Genomic DNA, 16,265 nt, shown 5'->3' on the forward strand with positions numbered 1-16,265 from the left:
TCTAGGAGTCCACTCCTAAACCTGTCACCAGCAAAGTATGTGGAATTGCTATGATTTGAGTACTTACTCAGGTTCAACCCCTGGAGCGTGGATGGAGGCAGTTTTCCTTCAGTCACATAGGTTGCCTAAAGAGAAGCTTGGAGGCCCAAGGAAGACAAGGATAATGACTGTTCAGCAGTAAAATGGCATTCATAGTATTTGATTTTCTTCAGGCTCTCTAAGGGTCTCCAGTGGTCAGTATTTCAAGCATGTCAGTCTATGTAAAGTGGTCAGTCTGTCCAGTTCATCATTAACTCTAGTTTGGTTAGTCTTTCAGGGTCTATATTTCTCTCTACATTCATAATGAAGTCTTATGAGTAGATTCTGAAGGGAATTTAAAGGTGAAAGAAGTTTCCCTATGCTTTTATCCTCTGCAAAGACCTTCTCTTTTTGCCAAAGGATCCCAGACTCTATGCCCTTCGCAGCCATTTTCCCCAACCACTCTTGGTTTGGATAGTGAAAGACATCATGAGGAATTACTGTAAGGCTTAGAATCAGACTGACTTGACAGGAATCTTCGTGCTCCCAGGTACTAGTTCCATGTCCCTAGTAAAGTCATTGAACCTTTTAAAATCTCAGTTTCGTCACCTGTAAAAATTGAGATAAGAATAGCACCTAATCATCCTTGTGTTTGAAGTTAAGAGAGTTCAGTAGTTCATGCATATAAACCCATGTTAAAACAGCGCTTAGCAGAGATAGAAGGTTGGATACAGGCCATCACTGTGCGCGCACGCTCTCTCTCTCTTTCACACACTCACACACACACACACTCCACACACAATACACATGTGTAGATTATGTAGATATATTTTCCCAAGGTTCATATTTAGATTATTTTCATGTCATCACTGGTTGCTATATTTATTGATTGGATTGATGCGTAAAAACCCCACTCAACTGAATCTGAGGAAACATAATAAAAATCATGCCCAGCTGAGTCTCACAGAAACATGGCTAAGCACTTTTATGTAGAGAGATAACACCAATTTGCTCAGTCAACTAGATTTGAAACCTCAGAGTGATTGTTTACCACTCCCTATTCTCCACAACCAATTAATTCCTAAACCCCACAGATTTTCATTCTGTAAACTCTTCCCCATCTGTCCCTGCTCTTTGATTTCCAATTCTATCCTCCTGATGCTGATCTGCATTAACTGTTTCACAACCTAGCTTATTGCCTCTACTCCATTTTTTAAATTCCAACTCATTCTACAGACCATCATTAATGCCACTGCCTCTTTCATTTTCACATGGTACTTATATAGTTAGAAAAATACTTATTTTTAGAAAACTAATGACAGTTTAGCTTGCCAAATCTTGTAGTTATCTTGAATTTTCCACTTTGGAAAACTGGGTATGTCTCCACTTAGCTCCCAATTTGATTTTCTGAACAAAGGTTATGAATCAACATTGTAAAATGTCCATAATACCCAAAGTGATTTACAGATTCAATGCAATCCCCATCAAGAAAAATATAATTCTATGCTTCATGTGGAAGCAGAAAAGAGCCCGAATAGCCAAAGCAACCTTAAGAAAAAGGAACAAATCTGGAGGCATCACTTTACTAGACTTTAAACTTTACTACAAGGCTATAGTAACCAAAATAGCATGATACTGGCACAAAACTACAGACATAGACCAATGGAATAGAACAGAGAACCCAGCTATAAAACCATCCACATATTGCCATCTGATCTTTAACAAAGTAGACAGGAATAGACACTGGGGAGAAATTCCTATTTAATAAATGGTGCTGGGAAAATTAGCTGGCCATATGTAGAAGAATGAAACAGGATTCTTATCTCTTACTACTCACAAAAATTAATTCAAGATAGATAATGAACTTAAATCTAAGACATGAAACCATAAGAATTCTGGAAGAAAATGTTGGGAAAACTCTTCTAACTATCAGCCTAGGCAAAGAATTTATGAAGAAGTCCTCAAGGACAATCACAGCAACAATCAAAATAAGTAAATGGTACTTGATTAAATTAAAAATTTTCTGCACAGCTGTAGAAACAATCAACAAAGCAAATAGACAACTTACAGAATGGGAGAAAATATTTGCATGCTATACATCTGATAAAGGACTAATAACCAGAATCTACAAAGAACTTAAGCAAATAGGCAAGAAAAAAACTGAACAATCCCATTAAAAAGTGGGGAAAGACATAAACAGAAGATTTTCAAAAGAGGATAGACTAATGGCTAATACACATATGAAAAAATGCTCAACACCTCTAATCATCAGGGAAAATGCAAACAAAACTACAATGAGGAATCACCTAACCTCAGTGAGAATGGCTTTTATTAGAAAATCCAAAAACAATAAATGCTGGCGTGGATGCAGAGAGAAAGGAAGACTTACACACTGCTGGTGGGACTTAAAACTAGAATAACCTCTATGGAAAATAGTATGGAGATTTCTCAAAGAACTAAAAATAGACCTACCATTCGATTCAGCAACCCCACTACTGGGTATTTACCCAAAGGAAAAAAAGTCACTTTATCAAAATGATACTTGCAATAGAATGTTTATTGCAGCACAGTTCACAATGGCAAAAATGTGAAATCAACCCAAGTGTCCATCAATTCATGAGTGGACTAATAAATGTGGTATATGTATACTGTGGAGTACTACTCAGCCATAAAAAATGAATTAATACCTTTTGCAACAATCTAGGTGGAACTGGAGACCATCCTCCTAAGTGAAGTATTGCCAGAATAGAAAAACAAACACCACATGAACTCACGATTATATTTAAAACAACCAATCAGTACTCATGTGCACAGATGGAAATAAAATTCAATGGAAATCATGCAGGTGGGAGGGGGAAGAAGGGGATGGGTGAAATCATACCTAACGGGTACAATGTACACTATTTGGGCAATGGACACACTTAAAACTTTGATTCAAGCAGTATAAAAGTAATCAATGTAACCAAAACATTTGCATCCCCATAATATTCTGACATGAAAAAAATAGGGTGGGCACCCCCTGCTCTCTCTCTTGCTTCCTCTCTCACCATATGACATGCCTTCTCTCCCTTCACCTTCTGCCTTCATTAAAAGCTCCCTGAAGCCCACCCTACTAACAGATCCTGACGCCATGCTTCTTGAAGAGCTTGCAGCACCATGAGCCAAAAAACACTATTTTCTTTATTAAAAAAAATAAAAAGAGGAAAACAAAAAACTGCCTTCATTCACAGCTAAAATCATGATATTTTCACAATTTACTCCCTCCAAATACAGGTAAAAGCACACATTTGACACCAGAAGTGGAAAGGGATATTACCTGTGAACTTAGAAGTAAAAAATTGACACTAGGAAACTTACATTGACTCAAAGATATTTTTTTTATTTGAATCCAAGCTCACATTTTTGAACATGAAGCATTTCTTCATTTACAACATAAAGAGATTAGATAAATACTCAGAAGTACACAAATATTGCACACATACAAATTTCCATTTATGATTTTCCCCTTTCATTTAAATATTCTGAATTTTAAAAATTCCTATGCACAGTAAATCATTTGCATTTTGTTTATGTTTATTTTTTCCAATTTTTTCATTTGACTTTTAATTTCATTTATTACAGGATTTTAAAATAAAGAATTCTTTAATATTTATACAGTCAAAAGATTCTTGTTTCTGTTTTCTTTTTCACTGGTCAATGTATCAGTCCACTCGGGCTGCCATAACAAAATACCATAAGCTGGGTGGCTTAAATAACAGAAATTTATTTTCCCACAGTTCCGGAGGCTTAAAGTCCAAGGTCTCATCATGGTTGGTTTCTGATGATGTTTTTCTCCTTTGGTTTGCAGATGGCACCTTCTAGCTATGTCCTCATGTGAGAGAGAGAATGAGAGACAGCCCAAGAGCACAAGCACTCTGATGTCCCTTCCTCTTCTTATAAGGACACCGGTCCTATAGGATTAGAGTTTTATCCTTTTGACCTCATTTATGCTTAATTACCTCCTTAAAGGCTCTATCTTCAAATGCAGTCACATTGGTGGTTAGAGGTTCAACATGTAAATTTCAAGGGGACACAATTAAAGTCCGTAACAATCATGCTTAAAATGTCTTTCCTGATCAGTAACATTTATTCATAATTTTTCAAGATGTCCCATGATTTTAATTATAAATCACATTTGTCTTAATCAATTTGGATGAGCTATGTTGTGGCAACAAAAAAATTTTTGAAGTATCAATGCCTTAACAAATAGTCTTGAATCCATCCAAAGTGTCCATTGGCAGATGAATGGTTTTAAAAAATGCCACATATATACACAATGGAATGCTATTCAGCCACAACAAGGAAGGAAATCCTGTCATTTGTGACAACATGGATGAACCTGGAAGACATTATGTTAATGAAATAAGCCAGGCATAGAAAGATAAATACTATATCTACTCATTTATATGTGCAATCTAAAAAAAGTTGATCTTGTGGAAGTAGAGGGTAGAATGGTGGTTACCAGGGTCTGGGGCAGTGGTGGGATAGGGAGTTGCGGAGATGTTGGCCAAATGATACAAAATTTCCGTTAGGAAGAAAATGTTCATGAGATCTCTCATATAACATGGTGACTATAGTTAAAAACAATATATTGTATTATTGAAAAATGTTAAGAGAGAAGACTTTATTCTCACCACAAAAATGGCAGCTATGTGAGATAATGCATATGTTAATGAGCTTGATTTAGCCATTTTAAAATGTATATATATTTCAAAACATGATATTGTACATGATAAATACAGTTTTATGTGTTGATAAAACATTTTTTTTTTTTTTTTGAGACAGAGTCTCACTCTGTTGCCCAGGCTAGAGTGAGTGCCGTGGCGTCAGCCTAGCTCACAGCAGCCTCAAACTCCTGAGCTCAAGCGATCCTTCTGTCTCAGCCTCCTGAGTAGCTGGGACTACAGGCATGCACCACCATGCCCGGCTAATTTTTTCTATATATATTTTTTGCTGTCCATATAATTTCTTTCTATTTTTAGTAGAGATGGGGTCTCGCTCTTGCTCAGGCTGGTCTCGAACTCCTGAGCTCAAGATCCACCCACCTCGGCCTCCCAGAGTGCTAGGATTACAGGCATGAGCCACCACGCCCGGCTGATAAAACATTTTTAAAAAATTAAATTTTAAGAGCCTTTTCTAATTTTTTCGTAACTTTTACCTTGGTTTCCAAAGCCTTGCAATGTCTTTCTCATCTGCTCACAGAAGACAAGAAAGCTAGAAAATTGTGCACTAGTTCTGAAATGTTTCAGCCTAAAAGAGACATACCACCTAAAAGGGGATGAAAATATAGTTGTTGAGTAGTAAGTGACTGTGCCATATTTTTTCTGATTATGAAAGAATATATATTGTATTTTATTTATAAATCATAGAAGCAAAATATGAAAATTAAAAAAAAACTTTAATAGTAATAGCTTTATTTTTCCAATTGATAATATATGATGTAGTTTAAGCCAGTTATCCCCCAAATACTATTGATTGTAACTAATAGCAAAAAATTTTATTGGCTTATACCTACCATATATGCACATTTATATTGTATAAGTTGGATATTATTAGAACTCAGATGTTAATTATAAAATATAGACAAAAATAAAAACTTAGAATGATTAAGATGTCTTTCTTTCTTCATTCCCATTAAAGTATGCCCAAGGCTGAAGATAGCTGCTCTAACAGACATTAATTTTATGAAAATAAAATATGAGAAGGCAAATGGTTACTGACAGTCCCCTTCCATTTCTAGCTAAGTTGTCTGGAGTGTCTCTGTCTCTCAGTGTTTACAAGGAGCAAATCATTACTGTTCAAGAAAAGGCAATAACTCTGGCTGCCTCATATGCCAAATTAAGGAAGATGCTAAATACTTCTCTAGTATTTGCAACGCCATACCCCACAGGTAGAAGCAATCAATGAAGGTGAGTCAAACTGTTGCTAACACCTTCTTTGGGTCCGTGAGTGCAATTCGGGTTCAGAGAGATCTGCATGCAAGCCAAGAATGTTGGAGAAAATCTACAGGGATTCTGAAGATTCACATGAAACCCATTTTGTTTCTGCAAATAAAAACGCTGATGCCAGTTTCTCTACCTTTCTGTCCCCCGTTCCTTCCAATGATTGTGTAAGGTTCTGTCTCAATGTGCAAAAATGAAGCCACTAGTTTGGAGTCACCCAGACGCTTCAGTAAATTTCACATTTGTTCACATGTCTGCCTGTAGCTGTCTCCAGGAAATAATGACATATCTTTCTTTTTCACCTGCCAAATATCTCTAGAGAACTCTCATCATCGGATTCTAACCCAGAAACATACAATGAAAAAAATTCTGAAAAAAAAAGCAGAAAATTACATATAATGATACGTGAGTAATACTGAGTTAAAATACACAATCCAACACAAACCCCCTATCAAGGACAGTGAGAAACTGCATTGCTCAATGATTTGTTCACAGAGGCTGCTTAGCAGAAGTTTTGCTGATTCTCCTTGTGTGGTTTTTTCCGTGGATATTTGTTGAATGAGAATAATGAGGGCCAAGGATGTCTATCAAGCAAAAATGCTCCTACTTAGCTGTACAAACAATTTTCCTTCTGTTTATCTGCGCTGTTGATTCCACTGAGTCTGGCTCCGTCCCTCTGCTTTGACCTGAAGTGAGGGCAGGAGTCAACTCATAAAAGATGTGATCTTAAAAAATGTCTCAATTTATTCTTCTAAAAATAAATTTTGAAAATAGATATTTCATTGCTAACTAAAGATAAATAGATAGATTGTTTACATCTCTCTGGTATAAAATTTTATGATTCCATTATTCTGAAAAGAATGAATTTAGAGTGGATTGCACGATTACATTTTGAAATGCAAAAATTGACTTTAATACTCATCTCCATAGGAGGGCTACTAACTTTCTCAGTTCTAATTCATGGTTGCTTATAATTTCAACTTGACTTTCCATTATCAAAAAAAATAATACTGCTGTGAATCCTTATTACCAAAAAGCAATTGAACACAACAAAAAGACCAATATATAAATAGGTAACATTAAAGCTAGCAAAATAAACCACTCAGATATTTCAATATATATACACATTATAAAAGAAATATTCATATTAATTTTCTCCCCAGAAGCCTAATAAAATATACTATTTAAAACATGAAGTGATTGTGAAAAGAATATACCACCTGTTTATGGTCAACACTGTCATTACCCAAAATGTAAAGAGGCTTTCCGAATATATTATGGGAATGAGAATGCATCGCACTATTTCTAGTGTGACGTAATTAATCTGTGCAACAAGTAGGTCATATATAAACTTTATGGCTTTCTTTTATAAGGACCCATTTATATGCACTCTCTATTAAGTCTGTCAGAGAAAAAATTCCATAGTAAAACATTCTCAAATTATCTACGAAGTTTATGCAGACATTTTAAAAAGCATTGTTTATAAACCAGCCTTACTATATAAATGAGTTCTACTGCTTGAATCTTCTAGATTGGTTCCATGCAGACATACCCATAAAATTCCAATGAGATTTTACTTCCTTTTAATAAAGTATCTGGATTCCACATCGATGATTTACATTTCTATTCAGACAAGTTTCTGTTCTTAAAGTAAAACACACTGTATTATTGAAAACATCTTAAGACATGCTTACGAGAAACTAAGTTATGCTTTGTTTTCTTTTGTCCCTGTACCAGCTCAGTTATAATTTTCTCATGGAAACACTAAGACCATATATACCCTTAAGAATATCATAAAAACCTTTTAAAAGGTCACATAAAATAGTTAAATTAAGTGGTGACCACAAAAGTTGATTGTCTGCCAATCAAACTGCATTTCCTTGGTCCATTATCCTTTTACTTTTTTAAGACATCACCACGTCTTTCCCTCTTTCCTCAAATGCCCAGTAATTCCACTCCAGCATTCACTCCAAGTGCATTCTTACCACTACACTAAGGACCTGAAGCAATCAGAAGGGAACTTACACAAATTACTACTACCATAGCTAACACCCACCAGCCTCTTTTTTTTTTTTTCCATGTTCTAGCCTTTCAAATTTCTGTTGGCTCTTTTTTTTTAATTATTTTTTATTTTTATATTTTTTATTCTTATTTCAGCATATTATGGGAGTACAAAAGTTTAGGTTACCTATATTGCCCTTGCCCCCCCATGCCCTCCAAGACAGAGCTTCAAACGTGTCCATCCCCTAGACAGTGCATATCGCACTCATTATGTATGTATACACCCAGCCCCTCCCCCACCCACATCTGCCTCTTTAATCACATCTTCTCCCTTCTGTCCTGTTTCTTTAACTAAACTGTACTAAATCTCATCCTTGTTAACTTTTAAAAGGTATTTCTCTAGCATTTTACCATCTCCTATGTATATCATCACATTTTCCTTCTCTTAGGGATCATTTTTATGAGCATATAAACATGTTGTATTATTTCCACCTTATTATACTCACTGATCCCAATTCTAGCTTTTGCTAATGGCTGATTTTTGTCCACCCCAGCTTCCAGCAACATTTCTCAAGAGGTTGTAGGGAATATAATTTTTTCTCCTATTGCTCAATGCCATTCTCTCTTAAATGAACTCGGGTCAGATTTTGCTTTCACTGTTCTATAGACAGTTCCAGAAATATGACCTCCAGAGTCTGGTGGTCAAAGCTGAACTATTTATGTTACCTTATCTTTTGTAACTGATTAACCTGACCCAGAAAAATTATTCTTTCTACCTGAAAATACTTTATTCCCTTGGGTTCCAGAATATCATACTCTCTTATTCTTATTTTCCTCTTGCTTTTCAATTCCTAAATCAGTAAACAACCAATTGCTTTTTTAAATCAGGTTCTTGGCCAGGAGTGGTGGCTCACGCCTGTAATCCTAGCACTCTGGGAGGCCGAGGTGGGTGGATTGCTCAAGGTCAGGAGTTCGAGACCAGCCTGAGCAAGAGCAAGACCCCATCTCTACTATGAATAGAAAGAAATTAGCTGGACAACTAAAAATATATACAAAAAATTAGCCAGGCATGGTGGCACATGCCTGTAGTCCCAGCTATTCAGGAGGCTGAAGCAGAAGGATTGCTTGAACCCAGGAGTTTGAGGTTGCTGTGAGCTAGGCTGAGGCCAGGGCACTCTAACCTGGGCAACAGAGTGAGACTCTGTCTCAAAATAAATAAATAAATAAATAGATAAAAATAAATCAGGTTCTTATAATGATAATTTGATTTATTTGCCGATGCTATGTCTGTTAACATAACTGCTGACCAAATTGAACTCATAGTTTGATGAAATAGTTTTATAAAGAAAAAGATACAGCAAAAACCCTGAATCAGTTACTGCATTTCGATCTAAAACAACAGAGTTTAGCTCTCAGCCTTTTAGATCAGGCAACTAAAGTAGATCATATTTTCCTTTCATATCTGAAAATCTCTATCAGTAAAAATATCTTGATACATATAAAGTAGCCTGCTTATGCTCTCAATATGATCTACAAGTCGTAATGTGAAAATGGAAAATCTCTAAACATTTTTTTCACACTGTTTGATTTTTACCTCTTAATAACCCTCTTAACTCTATGAGGATATGTCTTAAAAACGTGCTCACAGTATCTATTCTAAATTCTGTTATTAACAACATCTTGGACAAGGAAATAAACTTGTGGGGGTGGAAAAGGGAGAAAACAAGGAGTCTTACTGTTATGAATTGCTATGGTGCAAGCTTTTATTCTTACTCTCTTGTATAAGCATCACAATTCAGATAGATGGTTAATGTCATTCTCAAGATAAAAATGCAATTAGCTTTCTGTTATAGAAGACCAGCTTAGAGATATTTTTATTTAAAAAAAATGTCACTGAGTTGGAAAGGACATCAGAGAATGCCTAATCACTTTGTAGCATCTGGTTCTCAAATCTATTGTTCTTGTTTTGAAGATCATTGACACATACCCAGAATATTAGTTACAGATTGACAGTTTTTTTTATATTTAATATTGATAGTTCAACTCATATTATCCAATCTGTTCAGTTTTTTAAAACAAGAAACACATAACTCGTTTGCTTTCAGAATGGATTTTAATTTTAAAAGTCAGTTACTGTTTTTCATCAAATGACTTTTCTACTTTAATATAATTTACTCTTTTTTGCATATAAAGGACTCCATTAGACTCCAAATACTTAATCTGTAAAATTACTTAATGAAATTTTTAAGAATTGGAGAGGGAGAAAAATCATTTTTTTCCATAAATAGGTATAATTAGGGAGAGAAAGAAAAATAGAACTTTATGTTTCTTGGTCAGGATAGGGTTACATAAGACCCAAGATGAAAACTAGACTGGATTTCATTATTTTTAGTTATGTTTAAAACATTACTAAAGTAATATGTATTCCCATATCTGAATATAAATTTAAAGAGTGAATGTTTCTATTTATAATAGATAATATCATTTTAGTAAACTTAGAGATATAAATGCTGACTAAATTAGCATCTTGCTTTTAAGCCATCAAAACCTTAAATTTGTAGTTTGTCTTTTGATTTACCTAACAGTACCTTCTAAAGAGAAAGAGTTTCAAATTTTAACAAATTCCAAATTATCTTTTTTCTTTTTCTTTTATGGTCCATGTGTTTACTGTTGTCTCTAAAAACTTATCTCCAAACTTAAGATCACAGATTTTCTTTTACTGTCTCTCTTACAAGTTTTAATGTTTTGCATTTGACAATTAAGTCTAGAATCCATTTTGAGTTAATATTTGTAGAAAGTGTAAGGTTTCTGTCTACCTATTTTTTTCCCTATCCAATTCTTCATATGACAATTGTTGAAAGACTGTTCTTATAGTATTGAATTGCTTTTGTGCCTTTGTCAGAGCTCAGTTGACAACATTTGTGTGGGTCTATTTCTGGCAGTCTATTCTCTTCCTCTGATTACCTGTCCCTGGTTTCATTGACACTGTGATGTCTTGACTATTGTAGTTTTATTTTAGACGTTAACATTGGGTAGTGCTAGTACTTCATCTTTTTCTTTTCCAGCATTTTGTTAGTTACTCTAGATCTTTTGCCTTTCCTACTTTAGAATCAGTTTGCCCATATCTAAAAGATAACTTGCTGGAATTTTGATTGGGATTGCATTGAACCTATGCGTCAAGTTGGGTAGAATTGCTCTTTTAACAATATTATGTCTTTCACTTTATGAACATAGGCTACCTCTTCAGTTGCTTAGATTGTCTCTGATTTCTTTCATCAATTTTGTAGTTTCTATCTGTAGATTATATAATTTATTAGACTTATATCTGAATATTTAATTTTTCATGTTAGTGTCAATTTTTTTTTTTTTTTAAATTTCAAATCCCAAGTATTCATGGTTGCTGTATAGGAAAGTGTTTGACTTCTGTATATTAAAATCAGCTTCCTTAGGTCTTGTTAAACTTGCTCAACAGTTTCAGGATGTTTTTTGTTTGGCCCATCATTGACGATATTCTACATAGACAATTAAGTCATCTGCAAACCAAGTTTTATTCCTTCCATCCCATTCTGTATGCCATTTATTTCCTTTTTTCCCCCCTCATTATATTAGCTTGAATTTTCAGTATGGTATTGAATAGGGTTGTGAGAGAGTATATCCTCTTTTCCTTGCTCCCAGTCTTAGGGGACATTATTCTGATACCCTCCATTAAATATGATGTTAGCTGTAGGTTTTTTTTTTTTTTTGGTAGATATTTTTTATTCAGTTGAAGATGTTGTTCTCTATTCCTTTGCTGAGAGAGTTTTTAATCCTGAATGAGTGTTGGATTTTGTAAAAATGCTTTTTTTGTATCAACTTTCATGATCATATGATTTTTCTTCATTAGTCTTTTGATACGGTGAATTACAGTGATTGATTTTCAAGTATTGAAGCAGCCTTCCATACCTAGAATTAATCACATTTGATTGCTGTACATAATTTTTTTGATACATTATTGGGTTTGATTTGTTAATATTAATATTTTATTGAGGATTTTGTATCTATATTCATATCAGTAGCCTTCTCCTTTTTGCAATAACTTTATCTGGATTTTGTATTAGGGTAATGCTGGCGTTATAAAATGAGTTAGAGAGTGGTTCCTTCCTATTTGCTAGAAAGATTGGCATCATTACTTTCTTAAAATTCACCAGTGAACTCATCTAGGCATAAACACTTCTTATTGGTTCAATTTTGTTAGTAGATACGTGATTATTAGATGGCCCATATCTCCTAAGTTTTGGCAGTGCGCATCTTACGATAATTGGGACATTTCTTGTAAATTCTCAAAATTTGGGCAGTTGTTTGTAATACAGATACTCCTCAATTCATGACAGAGTTACATCCTGATAAACTCGTGGTAAATTGAAAATATCCTAAGTCAAAATGCATTTAATATACCTACCCTACCAGACATCATGGCTTAACCTAGTCTACCTTAAACATGCTCAGAACACAATTTAGGGTGGTTTTGTCTTCTTGGAGAACTGGCCCCTCAATCATTATATAATGCTTATCTTTTTAGGCAAGATAAATTTCCTTGTAGAAAGCAGAAATTAATATGCCTGGTCCAACTTTTTTGATTATCTGACATGACATAATTTTCTCCATCATTTTTAAAAATCATAAAAATATAATTTTGTATTTAAAGTTAGTGCCTTCTAGAGAAAATATAGTTGGGTCTATTTTTTAATCCACTCTGACAATATCTGTCTTTTAACTGATATACTTAGACCATTATATGATAGAAAAAGTGATTATTGATACAATTAGATTAATAACTTTCATATTTTTAGCCAGGTTCCATTTTTGTTTTTTATCCCCTCATTTTCTTCTTTCTTTAGGTTTATTATTTTTATGATTTTATTTTATCTCTCATTTTGAATATTAATTATACTTCTTAAACTTTTTAGCTGTTGTCCTAGATTTTAGTATGTATTTACAATTAATCTAAATTCACTTTCAAATAGCACTATGACATTTCACATGTAGTATAGTTACCTCAATCGAGTATTCCAATTTCTCCCTCTAGCTACTTATAATATTGCTGTCATTCATTGCCTTTATAGTATGTACTATATAATCAACCAATATATTTGTCACAGGTTGAGTGTCCCTTATCCAAAATACTTGAGACCAGAAGTATTTCAGATTTCAGAATTTTTCAGATTTTGGAACATTTGCATATGTATAATGAGATATATTGGAGATGGGACCCAAGTCTAAACACAAAATTCATTTACATTTCATATCTAGCTATACCTCTGGGCTGAAGGCAATTTTATACAATATTTAAAATAATTTCATGCATGAAACAAAGTTTTGACTGCAACTGTCCACATGAGGTCAGATGTGGAATATTCCACTTTCAAAAATTTAAAAAGTTTTGGATTTTGGACCATTTTGGATTTCGGATTATTGGATTAGGGATGTCTAACCTGTACTATAATTAATTTAAACAAACAGTTATCTTTTAGATCAATTAGAAATAGAAATTGATTAGTTTTATTTTACCTTCATTCATTTCTTCTCCAATGTTCTTCTTTTTTTTTTTCCCCCCCCATAGAGCTGAATGTCTTATATCATTTTTCTTCTCCCTAAAGAACTTATTTTATCTTTATTTCAGTGCCTGGGAAATTCTTTATTTTTTCTTTACTACTGAAATCTGCTTTCTCAGTTTATGACTCCAGTAGCTTCTGATGTAGGTAAGCAGATCTTATCTTTGACTCTGTAGATTCATCTGTCTTCCCACATTTTGGTGTGACAGTTTGCCCTCCAAACTGAGTTTTCTGATTAGTCCAAGAAACGTAATTGATTTTCAGTTTGTTTAGGCTTTTCTTATTATCATAATAGAAGTGAATATTCCCAAACCCTTTTCATGTTGGATCTGAAACCTGAAGTCACAATAATACTTTTTAATATCTTTCCTTATCAGTCTATAAATGTTTTTATCAGTGAATTGCGATTTTCAGGAGTATATCTTCTATTTAAAGAACATCAATTGTAATCTTTTGATAGCAATATTTTGAACATTAAATTTCTTTTATTGAAAAAATGAAAAAATTAATTGTTGGTAGCTTCCCATAATATTGCTAAACATTTTTATGTTTATTTTTTACTTGCTTGTGGAGAATCTCTTATATTTATATTTATTCATGCTCTGATAAGGCTTAGCATATTTCTAGTTTATTCAAATTACAGGTTAGTGAAATAATAAATTTTAAGATGGTTTCATTCTGAAAAATCTATGGAGCAATAGATTGGAAGCATAAAATAGAGTGAGGAGAATGGTGTCATGTTCCACTGGGAGACATATTTTACCTTTCAGCTGCATATTAGAAATGAATGTTTTAGAAATGGAGGCAAACTACCCTGTACTTTCCTCCCACAAGACGCATTTCTCAGTCTTGAGCAGAATTTTCTTCTCAGCAGAGATATTTTGCAACAGGAAAGCTTACAAGTTTAATCTATTTAGTATTATTCTTTGCACTAGCAGAAATTGGCACACAGAATTTTAAATATATTGAAAGAATAAGCCATTTACTTTCCAAAAAAGTTTTATTTGGTGAAAATATGTTATATTTCTCCATAATGTTTGCCAATATGTTGCATTAGGATTTAAAAACAAAGTAAATGTATAGCTGCAATCATCAAAAAATCTGAAGGTGACATACCAGATATTGAGTTTATTGCCAGGTTTAAAGTTTTGTTAAAAAAATCAATACAAGATTATTTTATTTTGAACTGTAACAGCCAAGTATTATATGTACTTCTCACTTTTTAAATCTTCCGTGATTCTTCAGTTAACAACATGAAGGTATGCTTTTCTTTTTTTTTTTTGACCAAGTATGACAATATATTTAAAGAAGTATCAGAAAGGAATTCTCATTGATGAGTCAGCATGAAAACTTTGACACAAAATTTTATTATTTTTTTCTTTATTTTAAGCACCTGGCAAGTAGAAAAAAAATAATTGCATATATATTAAATTATATTCAATTATTTATAATTAATACATTTAATATATTTCTTTTATTAATTGTGCCTACTCTCCTCTTTATTTATTATGCACTGAAATTTCCTTAAAGTGCCAAAAATTATCAGAAAATTACAGTATCTCTTGTATGTGCTATTGTTTTGCAATTGCTACAACTCTTTTAGAAAGACTTAGGAAAGAAAAAGTGTCATCAATATAGGAAACTAGTTTTAAGCATTTTTTAATATTACGAAGAAATGTAAATGTATGGAGCTACCATACAAACACTTCAGCTCTCCAGAGCCCAAGAACAGAGAAGCTGTGCATCAGGAGAGAGCCGTCAGCTATTAAAACCTGTGGAAACCGTCATAAGGCCCAAAACTAGAGTTCACATTTATTTTCAAAGAAATCAATTTGAAAATGCACAAGGAATTCAAAGGAATTTCTTGAACATAGTATTGATAGTTATGTCACTGGGATTGAAGCACATATAAAATTGTGGAGAGTTTAAACAATTTAGTGTTGAAATAAGAGTTCCTTGAAGTAAATCATCTCCTAAAAGTATGTTGGCTTGGGGCTACAAAATCAGTACTAAGATATAAAGAAAGGTAATTATTAAAATGATGCAACTTTTTTTTTTTTTTTTTGAGACAGAGTCTCACTTTGTTGCCCGGGCTAGAGTGAGTGCCATGGCGTCAGCCTAGCTCACAGCAACCTCAAACTCCTGGGCTCAAGCGATCCTCCTGCCTCAGCCTCCCAAGTAGCTGGAACTACAGGCACGCGCCACCATGCCCGGCTAATTTTTTCTATATATATTTTTAGTTGGCCAGATAATTTCTTTCTATTTTTAGTAGAGACGGGGTCTCGCTCAGGCTGGTCTCGAACTCCTGACCTCGAGCGATCCACCCACCTCGGCCTCCCAGAGTGCTAGGATTACAGGCATGAGCCACCGCGCCCGGCCTATTTTTGAATAATTATTTCAGAAAAGCTTAGAGATTTTTTTTTACTGGTTTGAATTTACCATTGTGTAGCAAAATTATTCACTCAAATGATACATACTCTCAGTTTTCTTTAATTCACTTAGAGTATATGATGTTATCCTCATTCATATAATACATTGCAAATACAAACTAGTCAAACTAGTAGATGTCAATGGTTTTCTGAAGAAACCATAATTGCAAAAGATTAATTATTGTTTGTACCTATTAAAAGAAAGGACTATCAACTATATGGTGGAATTAATTCTATCATAAGAT

The sequence above is a fragment of the Lemur catta genome, chromosome 2 (assembly GCF_020740605.2).
Source record: "Lemur catta isolate mLemCat1 chromosome 2, mLemCat1.pri, whole genome shotgun sequence".
Classification (NCBI taxonomy): Eukaryota; Metazoa; Chordata; class Mammalia; order Primates; family Lemuridae; genus Lemur; species Lemur catta.